Source organism: Diabrotica virgifera, chromosome 7 (assembly GCF_917563875.1).
Source record: "Diabrotica virgifera virgifera chromosome 7, PGI_DIABVI_V3a".
NCBI lineage: Eukaryota > Metazoa > Arthropoda > Insecta > Coleoptera > Chrysomelidae > Diabrotica > Diabrotica virgifera.
The window spans coordinates 39248090-39261012 of record NC_065449.1 but is presented as its reverse complement, the minus strand read 5'-3'; the positions used below and the strand labels follow the sequence as shown (position 1 = coordinate 39261012).

Below are 12923 nucleotides of genomic sequence, written 5' to 3'. Positions count from 1 at the left end.
GGTGGCTGGGTCGTAGATTCGTTAAGGGGGGTAGGAGGGTGTTAAGATGACTAAACTACCATAACCAAATACAAAAGGGTACTTACTCAGACTAGAGAATCTTTATACTATTTAACAAAAAGGACGCCGTTCGAAACAAATCCTCTGATTCACATATGGGTACTTACTAGACATTTTCCTCACTTAAGGGTACCAAATGGGGAGACATTCATCTTTGATTCCTCTTTGGGGTTATACTGGGCAACATCTTTTCTCAATACCGGCTTCTATGCCATATTCTTTTCTTCTGTACTAAAACTTACACAGTTGCAATAGACATTTAGTTAATAATTTTCTCCAAAGGGTTATACAAGAGAAATAAAATAGGTACACTTTCACAAACATTTATTTAAAACCTCAAACTTTAAATTTCCTTTAAACAAAAAAATCTGTATTTTTAAACATCTTTAAACAAAAAAATCAAGAAATGATTGACGTGACTGACTTTACTATGGGGTAAAATCAATGGTAAAATCATAAACATAAAATCCTTTATAAAAGGTATATTTGTTAAAATCCCTATACAGGGCTACATCAAAGACAGAACTAGTTTTCAATCGGTTGACCGATCATCATCAGTGCAATCCTAAAATGTGTACAACCAGATAAAATGATGCAAAGTATTTGAAATGTTGACTAAGGTTAAAAATTTTTTATAGGTTATACTCACTTAGAATCTACATGCAAGCCACCAAAGTAAAAATAACAGGGTAAAAACCCTTTACAATTGATCCGTCATCGGAACATATGACTAAGATGTGAATTATAACATGGATGATTAAGATATCCAATGTTTTTCGCCCGAGGTACCAATGAGCTCTATCTGACAAGTTCACATCATGACTGTATGGAAGCAAGTGATTTTGATAACGGAAATTCTGAATGGTGACATGACAAGAATGACAGTTCCACAGGAAGTTATAATTTCCCTGTTGTTTTGTGGTATTTATTGTAAAATTTGTTAAATTAATAACAATAAAAACAGTCGTTCCCACTGTGGTAGATAGTCTGTAAAAATGGAAATAGACTTGATGTAAATGTTAAAATATTGTAATGGAGGAAGTAGGCAAACCACATTACACATAATACAGACAACTTAATAAACGTTATAAAACCCTTTATATGTGATATCTAGGGCTTAGAAAAGCAGTTGTGTGTTTATTTAAAAGTTATCAATTATATTAGAATAATTGGAAGTTGTTATAGTATGTGGAAGTACCATAAAAATCACTGTGTGGGTGACAAAGGTGTAGAACTGTTTTCTGATCTGGGAGGGATATATAATACAAGCTAAGATACATGCCACCATTTCTCAAGATCCCTGCATATCGCCTGGAACTCTAAGGGTTCGACAAAACAGACCAATATATGAGATAGCTAACATAGGGGAGAGGAGTGGTGTTATAAATTTATGAGAATATAATTAAAATGTAACATGAACGGGACCCAGAAAGAGTAGTGAGACTATTAAATTTAATTGCAATATGATTATATGGGGTGGATATAATTAAATTATTGATGAAAATTTAGTGATGAAAAGGTATGTATGTGGGTGATGATAGCAGCTATTGGTTTGTGTGTATATAATTGGATAGTGATAGTGGTTTATGGATAGAGGTGAATAAGGAAAGAAAATCATTATGAATTGTGTCAAATCAACTGTAAATGTGGCTATGTGAAAGCGATAGAGTAATAAACAGGTGAAAAGTACTATTGTGATTAAAAAGAAGTTAAGAAAAAAGTTGTCGATGAAGTGGATGGAAGTCCCGGTTAAACGAAACATGGCGCAAAATTTTCCTCGTGGATTCAATGGTAAAATATCTACAAATCTTTATGATTTTTAATACAAAACTTTTTTTACAGTGTATCAAAACAAAATCAAAACAAATACTAAATTTGACAGATGTCGTGTCAAATGTCACTGTCATTTTATTTACATGATGTGCAAATTTATATTCAAACAAGACAATTTTAAACATCTATCATAGCAAAACAGGACTTTAAAATATTATATAACGGGATTTTTAGATATCAAACTAACAACAAAAGTTATTACAAGAAACTTTTCCATTTTGAAAGCGACTATTACATTTTTAAACTATTTAACAATAAACTTTAGTATATTATCCTCTTGAAATTTAGCAAAATTAGCAAATGTATCATACCTTATTTCAATCACAGGGGGTACACAAAACAAAAACAAACGGGGTCATCGACCTGAGGCAGGGGAGGACATGGCTTCAATCTTAAATTTTAGGACAATGGAACTTGGCGAAATTTGGGGCCTAGTCAGACATCAATGGGAACTTCTACGACAGGAACTGGACATCATAAAACAGGAACAGGACAAAAGACTTCTACACAATGCCGGCTTATAGAACTACGTCATTAACTCATAGGAGTAGTCGATTTTCCATATAAATCCATTATCATGCGTAAGAAAATCTTCCTAGAGCACTCACTATAGATTCAGATCTACGTAGTTTCACAAAACGACCTTCTACACATTACCGGCTAAGGGGCAAGGGACTACGCCCTTTTCAAGCGAGTACCAGCGAGGAGCAGATGTTACTCTCTCAGATCTTAAAACTGGACTAAATTGCGCTTCGCTCTGAAGCCACAAACAGGAAAAGTACGACGAAGTACCGAGCGATTTTGATCCTTAGGGATGGTTACTTGACAAAAACTCAGTTACTTTCAGTTGGACTGAACCATTTTTTCAAAGGGGGGTTTCAACATTTCTTCTAGAAAGTTCATCTACGCATCAGAACTCTGTACTTGTCAGCACTTCTTACAAATTCTGTAATTGCGTACTAAATAAACAGGAATCTTGTAACACATTGAAATGTTGTGCAATACTTCATAGCTGTACACAGGGGCGGCTTGGGATATTTTAATGATATTCAACTTCACAAAATAAATTGAAAAAATGGACATTATTTTTGGGAATTGGGATATTAAATTAATGTTGTAGTTTTTTCAAACGCTACAGGATAAAGACACGTAACTTACCATATACTATTGATGAAGTCCGTGAAATGACCAATCGCTGTCCTATCTGTGCAAAAATAAAACCAAAGTTTTTGAAAACTCAAGGGAAATTAATTAAAGCAACTTTGCCTTTTGAAAGATTGTCTCTGGATTTTAAAGGACCGCTTCCATCTAGATCTCATAACAAATATATCCTAACAATTGTTGACGAATATTCTCGATTCCCCTTTGTATATCCATGTCCAGATGTTTCAGCAAAAACTGCTCTGAAGTATCTTACAAACTTATTCTTTTTATTTGGAATGCCTAGTTACATCCATTCAGATCAAGGGGGGCATTTATGTCTCAAGAATTAAAAACGTTTCTCCATTCACAAGGAATACCGACAAGCCGAACAACATCGTATAATCCTGAAGGCAATGGCCAGATAGAAAGATATAATGGAATTATATGGAAAACTATTTCTCTTGCTTTAAAATCTAAAAATTTAAACACTGAACTGTGGGAAAAAGTAATTGATATAGATCTTCATTCAATTCGTTCTCTTTTGTGTACAGCTACAAACAGTACCCCTCATGAGCGAATGTTTCATCATTCTAGAATAGCTTTAAATGGAAATGCACTTCCTTCATGGTTAATAATCCCCGGAAAAGTGTTTATGAAAAAGAATGTGAGGCATTCCAAATATAACCCTCTTGTTGAAGAAGTGCAACTGATCGAAGCAAATCCGAGCTATGCTGTTGTTAGACGTGAATATGGCAAAGAAACAACAGAAGCTTTAAGACAACTTGCACCACGAGGAGATGCATCTCTACTTGACTGTGACAATGTTACTGGATCGGAGTCTGAGCTTTGTAATGAACAGTTTATCAAGGATCCACCAAGTCCTAGATTGAGTGATACATGCGAGGAAAATACAAATATTTCTCCTGTTAACGTTCTGGAAGAGGGTGGCATTGAAACTGATTTGAGGGAAGAAAATAAAGACATTTTTATTAGAAGAGGTACAAGGGAAAGAAACGCTCCTGCTTACCTTAAAGACTTTGTTGAAAAATAAAGCTGGGGTGAATGTAGTAGTCTGTGAACTATGTTTGTTATTTCTCGTCTTAGTTACTGTTGTATGTTTATGTCATGTTAATTGTAATTTCATTAATCACCTCATGCTGATTTCTTGTATATTAAAACCTAGTTTATAAAGGTTTTGCAGTTTCATTATAATAATGCTGTCAGGAAATTTAACCTACCTCTACCTCTTTAACATTATATGTATATTAACATGACGCTCTAGCACACGACTGGCTAACATCCACATATGCAGCTCTTCCTAAAAAACAAAAAGCAAGGAAATGTGAAGACTACTGTATACCTAATGAGTAATGAGTCATGCCGCTAAGATTTTTATGCGAATAATCTATAACCGAATTCACAATAAGTGTGAAGAATATCTGAGTTTGCTAGCATTATCCTCCATTTAATTTTTTCTGTGATAGAATTCCCATTATTCACAAAAAGGCCTAATTTGATGAACATTAAGTCATTATAATATTCCGTTTTAGAAAGGTTCCGTAAGCACAAAGCACATCGTAGTATACTAATAACACATTATTGGAACATTTAGAAAGCAGTAGTTTTCAGGGTTTAATCTATGAAGTAATTGATTTTATAAGTCAGAATATAAATGAATGCATCTGTAACGCCCCTGTTATAGACTATAATTTGATGATATTAGAAATTGATATAAGACCATAAATAGCGGTATGTTTCTGATACAAGTCTGCGGTGCATATAAGTTTTTAATGGGATATGAGATAAAAGAGAAATGTAGTTTTATAGTCATAATAAATCTCGTTACAAATTAATAAAACATAAATCCTATTAGAAATTATTCTTCATTGCTTTTAACTTTAAAATTTTGTTAAGAGAATAAAACAGTAAGATGCTAATAGTGATACAGGAAGTACTATGTAAAAGAACAAGTCTTAGAAATATTTAGGCTATGAAGTTTAAGTACCTGGAATTAAACGAAAACATAACGAGAATATATAATAAACGAAAATGGAGAAGGTATGATAAAATTCTGCACGAATAACGAACTTAGAATAAAAATATTTACAAAAATAGATGATAGATTATGTTATAACCAACAAAGATCCATCCAAAATAATCGACGTAAGATCGAAGATAAAGAGTGGGGCCTTTCTGTAAATAGAAACAAAACACAATACTTATGCATCGAAAATGAAGTAGAAGATCTAATGGTTAACGAACATGAAACAATCAAGAACTGTGAGGAATATGTATATTTGGGAACAACAATCAACAAGAGTGGGCGCACCGAAAGAGAGATAGAGCAAAGGATATTGAAAGATCCTGACTGATTTTGAAAAAAAATTACGTGCTCAATAGTTTTTAAAAACAAATCGAATGACATCAAACAATACCACCCACGGTGGTGGGGTGGGGGGTTACTTTAAAATCTTGTTTGGAATCAGATTTGGATTCCTTAAGTACCTAACTTTTATATAATAATCGGAAAAAACCGTTGGAATGGAAAATTAAATTAAAAAATGGAAAGTCCCCACTTTAACTTTTTTGGTTTTAGGACCTAATCTTCACAACTTAATAGGTCCCCATAACGCTCGAGTAACTGCAAATTTAGCATACTTTCCTTAACTGAGAAGAAATGGAGTATTTAAGAAGAGCTTGTCGGATAGTCAGATTTGATGACATCCCAAATAAATAAATATGAATAACAGGAATTATTGACAATACCGTAGATACAATAGAATCCAAATAACTTTTATATTACGAGCTTGTAATGCAAATGGAATATGAACGATGACCAAAACAGGCCTTAAAGTATAATCCATGGAACAGAAGTAGGAGAGGAAAACCAGCACTGGACGGGAGAGAAGGAATCAGAGATATGGAGCCATAAATGAGTAGTAATGTAACTACCGAAAAAGGTAGAGATCGAAATCTGGGCTGCGGCAGTGGCTGTAAGACCCCCCGTAGATGTACACACACCCAAACTTATAAGGAATCACCATGTATTTCAAAGTGATATTTATTTCTTTAAAAAAAACTTGTTATTGTTGCGAAAAATAAAGGTTTTTATTGAAAATAAACAAATATATAAGACAATCGATAAGCTCGGTACGGTATAGGTTATTTGCTTGAGTTGCAAATTGACCGAAAATAAATAAACTAACTTTTGAGTCCAAAAACGAAAATATGCCTCATGTGGGGTTATAGAACTTACAACGAGGAAAAATTATTGGTCTTGTGGAGAAAGTAATGTTCTCAGAGAGACATAGCTGTAGAGCTAGGCGTAATACAGGACGTTCTGACCAAAACCTATGATAGGTAACAGGAACTAAGAAAGCTCAAAAATAAAGCAAGGAAAAGTCTCCAAAAGTAATAACGGCTCTCTACGATTGTTTAATTGTCCAATCAGCTGGAAGACACCCAACCATTTCTCACCTGCAGCTAAAAAGATAGCTTTGTGAAGCTAATCATCTAAATTGGTGTCTTCACCACCAAAACTGGAACATTGGGAATTGAAAAAATGTGCTATTTTCAAAAAAAGTCAGGATTTGTGTAAAATCAGATGACCCACGAAATCGTGTACTTAGAGGTCGAGGAAGACAAGCAAGCACGAAAACTGTCAGATCTGTTCACAAATATACAAGGGGAAGTGTACTGTTCTGGAGAGGAATTATGACCCGTAAAAAAACTTCTTTAATTTTCATCCAATCAACTTAAACTGATCATAGGTATGTTGATAACCTATAGTCAGGCTCTGTAGAGGTGCAACAGGAGAAAATTTAATTTTATTGCATGATAATGGACCTCTACATACCATTAGAGTGACTACAGACATAATTGAAGCAGAATATATCCCTTGTTTGGAGTGGCCTGCTTGCTCACCCGAGCTCAATCCTATAGGGTATTTGTGGGATATGCTTAAAAGAAAAATTAGAGCTCACCGGGATAATCAACAAAACACCGCACGGCTAGTACAAGCTGCTCTTAAAGAATGAAGCAACCTACCACAACAAAATGTTGATAATTTGATTATGAGCGTGCCCACGCAAACTGAAGCTTGCATAAGGACTAGAGGTGATAACACTAACTAACACAAAATACAAAAAAAAAATAAATAAAAGCAATTTAAACATTATTCGTTTTACACTGAAATTTTGTATGCTATTGACGTTAAAACAACTACTTTCAATTTGTTTGTTAAATACTTTATTGTTTTATTTAATTGTTATGTATTTGTTATTAAATTGCTTTAAAATAAATATTGTTTGACTTCGTGTGTTCCTTTTTATTAAATTCGCACGAAATAGTAAGAAATATCAGATGATTCCATATAAGTTTGTGTGTGGGTATATTTTGCCAGAGGAAATTGTATTACATTGAATTTAAGATGTTGCCTAATCCGACTTTATAACCGTATGTCACTGATTTGTAAATCAATTTAAAATTACTAAAACAATGTATATACGTGTAACAACTTTATTGCCTAAAACATTGTTGATATGCGTATATACAGTTAAAAGTAATTATTTTACAAAAACATATAAAAAATTCTTTTACCTTAAGAAGAAAGTTTATTAGCCTGAAGTCCATTCTTCGCAAAAAGATAAACGACATCTTTTGTTATCTTCGTCATCTGATTATATTAATATATTAAATTTCTATTAAATAAAATGGTAATTAAGATGAATACCTAATGCATAGGTGTTTCGCTTGTTACTTCCTATGACCCATATATTGACGGTCGATGACTAAAGAATAGGCCAGTATGTTTGTTTTTTATTGTTTAAAACTGAGTATATTATTTTCTAATTGACTTAGTGGACTACCCTTTTACTACAGGAAATACTCAAACTTTAAAACTAAAGCAAGAATTCATTGGGAATCAAGGAATTTAAAGATTATTTGGAGTCTGAGATCTAGAAGAGACACGACTGCAATAGTTAAGAGAAAATGGTCATAAGTGGAGACCGGAATAGATGCAAAATGCATTTTTTTGCATATCTGGCATATTTTTACCATATATCTGCATATTTTATAAAAAAATGTATAATGTCAATATTTTCTGAAGGCGTCGACCTTTTTTCAAAATTGTTAATTCAAATTATTCTAGTGATAAAACCTGTTTCTTTGAATTATTTTGGGCGTATCTGCTATTCTAATAAAATGTTTTAGGTAAACTGGTAACAAATAACAAACCTAATATGCAAACAAAATGATACATATATAGACACATTTAGTGTCTAAGTAGTGTCTAGTAGGAATACGATATCTAAAGGGGACGGAAATGTCGATGAAGCTTTTAGGAATAAGTATAGACGGAGAGCTAGAGGCGAGAAATCATCGTCATAAGTAATATGGAGTTTGGCATGTGAAATGTGTCTATTGTATATTAATAACTATGACCCCTTTCAGGCTGACACCTCAGTGGATACAGGAAGTAGCAATAAGGGATGAAAGGGGAAAGTTGGTGCAGTCATTAAATGTTTTCACCTTCTATTTTGTTAAACCTCCATCGATTTGCATGAAAATTGGTGAGTAGTTAGAGCATAACTCAAGAAACAAAACTGATATGGTGCCAACGTGCGCTTTTACCCTGGGGGTGGATGCCACCCCTTCTCGGGGGGTGAAAACTATTTTATTAAAAATAACCCCATTAATCGATAGAGGGACAAATTTTAAGCAAAATTTGTTACTTCTAATTATTAAAATAAATCAATACTTTTTGAGTTATTAAAGATCAAAGATTTGAATTTTTCGTGACATAAATGCATGATGTAAAGCGGTTTTCGTGAATAATTCAAAAACTGTAAGTTTTATCAAAATAGTTATGATTACCAAAATTGAAGATAATAAAAATAAACGAAATTTATTATTCGAAAAACCTTTGAGAATTAATAAAAAGTGAGTTATAGGTGATGGAATGTATATTTTTTTAGGCTAGTACCCAAATCTAAGTATTCAAGCTCAAATAACGGGCAAACGGTGCATTTTATAAAATATATTTACTGAACACTTGTCAAAGTACTCAAGAATACCTATCAAGTGAGCTCCAGATGAAGTTTATAACATCAAAGCTAAGCAAGTGATGATGGAAATAAGAGAACCCTTTCGAGTTTTTAGGAAAAAGTGAAAATTAAAACATACGCTATTTATATATTTATTTTGAAATTTCTTAACAGAATAATTTTTAAAGGAATTTCGGGAATGAAGTTATTATTATAATTTATTATCAAGTTCGTTTTATTACAATTTAAATATAACAAGTTAAAAATGCGAGCATTATTATAACGAAAACTTTGTTTTTTATGTATTTAAATTCCTAATATGGAAAATTGCTTTTATGAAAAGTTGTTTAGAATGAAAAATTATGTCAAAAATGAATAACCATTTTCAATTTCGTTGCAAAGCGAAAACACAGCCGAACCATATTCTACTCCAATCAGAGAGCGCTGCAAGCACCCCTACCGGTTTCGAAACTTATTAGTCTCTCATCAGGAGGCACATATGCTGCTCTCCCTGATCCAACCAAAACAAACCCCAGCGTGCAGTCCCGGATTGCAACGAACGGAATGGCATAGATGCCCTAGCGGCAACTGCTAGCAAAAAGACTAAGTTTTCACTCTAATGGCATATAAAAAAACATAATGAAATCCCACTATTCTACATCCCACCAGAATGAAAACAATGGGAACCTTCTCTGGTTACACCTCCGAGGCTTCTACAATTTGCAAGCCATACGGATGCTGAGACTAAGGAAGATGAGGGAATTCTACAATTTACAATTCACGTCCCATCTGCTCAGCGCGGTAAAGTTCCAACGAGAGTAAAAATTATTCCTAGTAAAAATTATGTTTAATGTGCAATTATATCCTACTACTTAAATATTGTGAGCTATAAAGGCACTTTACTGAGCGAATTTCTTGAGCGAAATTCACATTTTTTACACATCGACTAAAATCGATACAATTTTATATAATCTTATGTTTATGATTGCATCTTGGATTTTAGATCGTGCAGATCTTTTTATGAAGAATAATTTTTGTTCGTAAAATTAATAATAAAAGAGTTATAAATGAAAATGATGATTGGTAGGTATCTCTAATTTGAGAAAAAAAAATTAAATATTTTCTTTTTATTAGAAGAATGTAGATAATAGTTACATTATTATAATAATTATTAATTATTTAATTATAATAATAACAACTATTGCATATATTAGAACACAGTTTTTAATTCCAAACAATTTTTCGTAGTAACAATAATTTACAACAGTGTGAAAAAAGGTACTTTAATCTTGAGCGAAATTCATATTTTTTAAAATACCTCCTATAATATAGATAAAATTTGCTGTCTGATGATTGAATCGTAGGTTTTAGACGATGCAGAACTTTTTATGAATTATAACTTTATTTCGTAAAATTAAAAATAAAAAAGTGTCCCGTAATATATGTGTCCAACTAAAGCAGACACACTGTATATTATACAATATAATATACATAATACATAAATCATTGGGAAGACAGCACCAAAAATTTGTAACCTGCCATTCAACATTAATTACATTAAAATTAATAAGTAATATTTATTTATTTGATATTTCAATTCTTTTACAGTTTATACGAAGTAATATATTTTTGAAATAATATGTATGTTACTAAAATATTATTTTTATATTATTTCGATATTTAATTGAATTTTTTCTATCGATATAAACTTAGTGGCGGTTCTAGCCAGGGGCAGGGGGGCAGCTGCCCTTCCCCCTACAGTTTTTACAGTACTTTTGTACTATAATTTTCGTTAAAAAGGCACGTTATCTTGTTTATTCACCGGTTGTGTTCCCTTGTCCCCCACTTTTTTTGGTCTAGAACCGCCCCTGTATAAACTGACTATGTACAGAAACTGAGGGTGTCCAATAATGGGCACATTTGACATAATAGTCAAACACATTTTTGCTATATTTTATATAAATGTCTTAAAACAATTTTAAAAACTTATATAAATAATATAATAATTAAGCTCCAAATTTTTGGAGCCTAAACTTTGAAAAATGTTTGTAGCATAATGTTTAATGGTATCAACTTTTCCGGGAGCTCATTTGATACATATTTCTATGTACTTTGACAAGTGTTCAGTAAATATATTTTATAAAATGCACCGTTTTCCCGTTATTTGAGCTTGAATACATAGATGTGGGTACTAGCCGAAAAAAAAATATACATTCCATCACCTATAACTCACTTTTTATTAATTCTCAAAGGTTTTTCGAATAAGAAATCTCTTTTATTTTTTATTATCTTCAATTTTGGTAATCATAACTATTTTGATAAAATTTACAGTTTTTGAATTATTTTCGAAAAACCGCTTTACATCATGCATTTATTTCACGAAAAATTCAAATCTTTGATCTTTAATAACTCAAAAAGTATTGATTTATTTTAATAATTAGGGGTAATAAATTTTGCTTAAAATTTGTCCCTCTATCGATTAGTGGGGTTATTTTTAATAAAATAGTTTTCACCTTTGAGAAGGGGTGGCATCCACCCCCAGGGCAAAAGCGCACGTTGGCACCATATCAGTTTTATTTCTTGAGGTATGCTCTAACTACTCACCAATTTTCATGTAAATCGATGGAGGTTTAACAAAATAAAAGGTGAAAACCTTTAATGACTCCGTTAACTTTCCCCTTTCATCCCTTATTGCTACTCCCTGTATCCACTGAGGTGTCAGCCTGAAAGGGGTCATAATTATCAACATACAATAGACACATTTCACATGCCAAACTCCATATTACTTATGACGATGATTTCTCGCCTCTAGCTCTTAGACTAGTACCTGTATGAATTTTCGAAATTACATTAGTTTTATTAATGGTTTTCGCGTCAAACAATGTGAATGTGTGTATTGTGAAAAATATGTGAATAAATTTTGTCTTTTTGTTTCACATTTTTTCTGATAGACAATTTTTAATCGATTAGCATGAAAAGACTCCTTCTCAACTTAAAAAGAGTGAAAAAATCTTAAGGAGCCCAATTCCAAACGGTAATTGAAAATGGCGCAGTGTTTAGGGACTCAAAAACTGAGCAACGTTTTAACCAGGACCTATGTCATGCCTTGTTATCTTCGAGATTTCCAAAGTGGACAATGCCATTTTTACCTCCTTTTTGCAGAAATTTTAGCATTTCTCGATGAAAATTTAACATTCTCGATGAAAGTACCTTAAGAAAAAAGGTATCGAGGTTGACTACGCTGAGACCATGAGAAAAATTCGAAAATTGTTTTAGAAAAATTAAATATTGTAAAATATGTAGTTTTAAAAAAGTACTGTGCTTTTAAGTCTTTAGGCATTAACATAATTCAGACGCGAACGCCTTAATATGAAGGATGTTAACTTGTTTTTTTTTTTTTGGAAATAATGGCATTGTTACACGAATTTTAATAAAAAATACAATATCTTACGATCCTTAGAATCCGAGTTAGACGAGTTTTTTTTTCAAATAATTACTGGGGCTTTTTCTATAAACGTTTGAAAATTTAAAAAGCGCCATTTGAGACAATAAAAGTTCAAGTTTTAACAAAAAAAGTAAAAAAGATTTCTTTGAAAATGAGCCGTCCATGATTTAAAAACAAAGCGATTTTACTACTTGGCAAACTAAATTCATAACTTTCAATTTATAAAAGTTGCAATATCTTCGGTTTTATTGAACGAAACTTTCATTTTTTTTAATTTGAACAAGAAATAGTACCTCTTACAGACGGTTAGTATTTAATTTATAAATATATTCAGAACTGATTCACCGCCGAGTGAGTACGATGATTCAAAGAGCTATCCAAACTATTCGGACAGT

General features: G+C 32.3%; 1 long non-coding RNA gene across 1 annotated transcript; it reads right to left on the bottom strand.

The window, feature by feature from the left end:
- Positions 1-367: 367 nt before the first annotated feature.
- LOC126888478 (uncharacterized) lies at positions 368-1122 on the bottom strand. Its single transcript, XR_007699576.1, has 2 exons — positions 710-1122; positions 368-625 (listed from the first exon to the last, which is right to left on the bottom strand). It is a non-coding gene; the product is annotated as an uncharacterized LOC126888478 (long non-coding RNA).
- Between the last annotated feature and the right edge of the window lie 11801 nt (positions 1123-12923).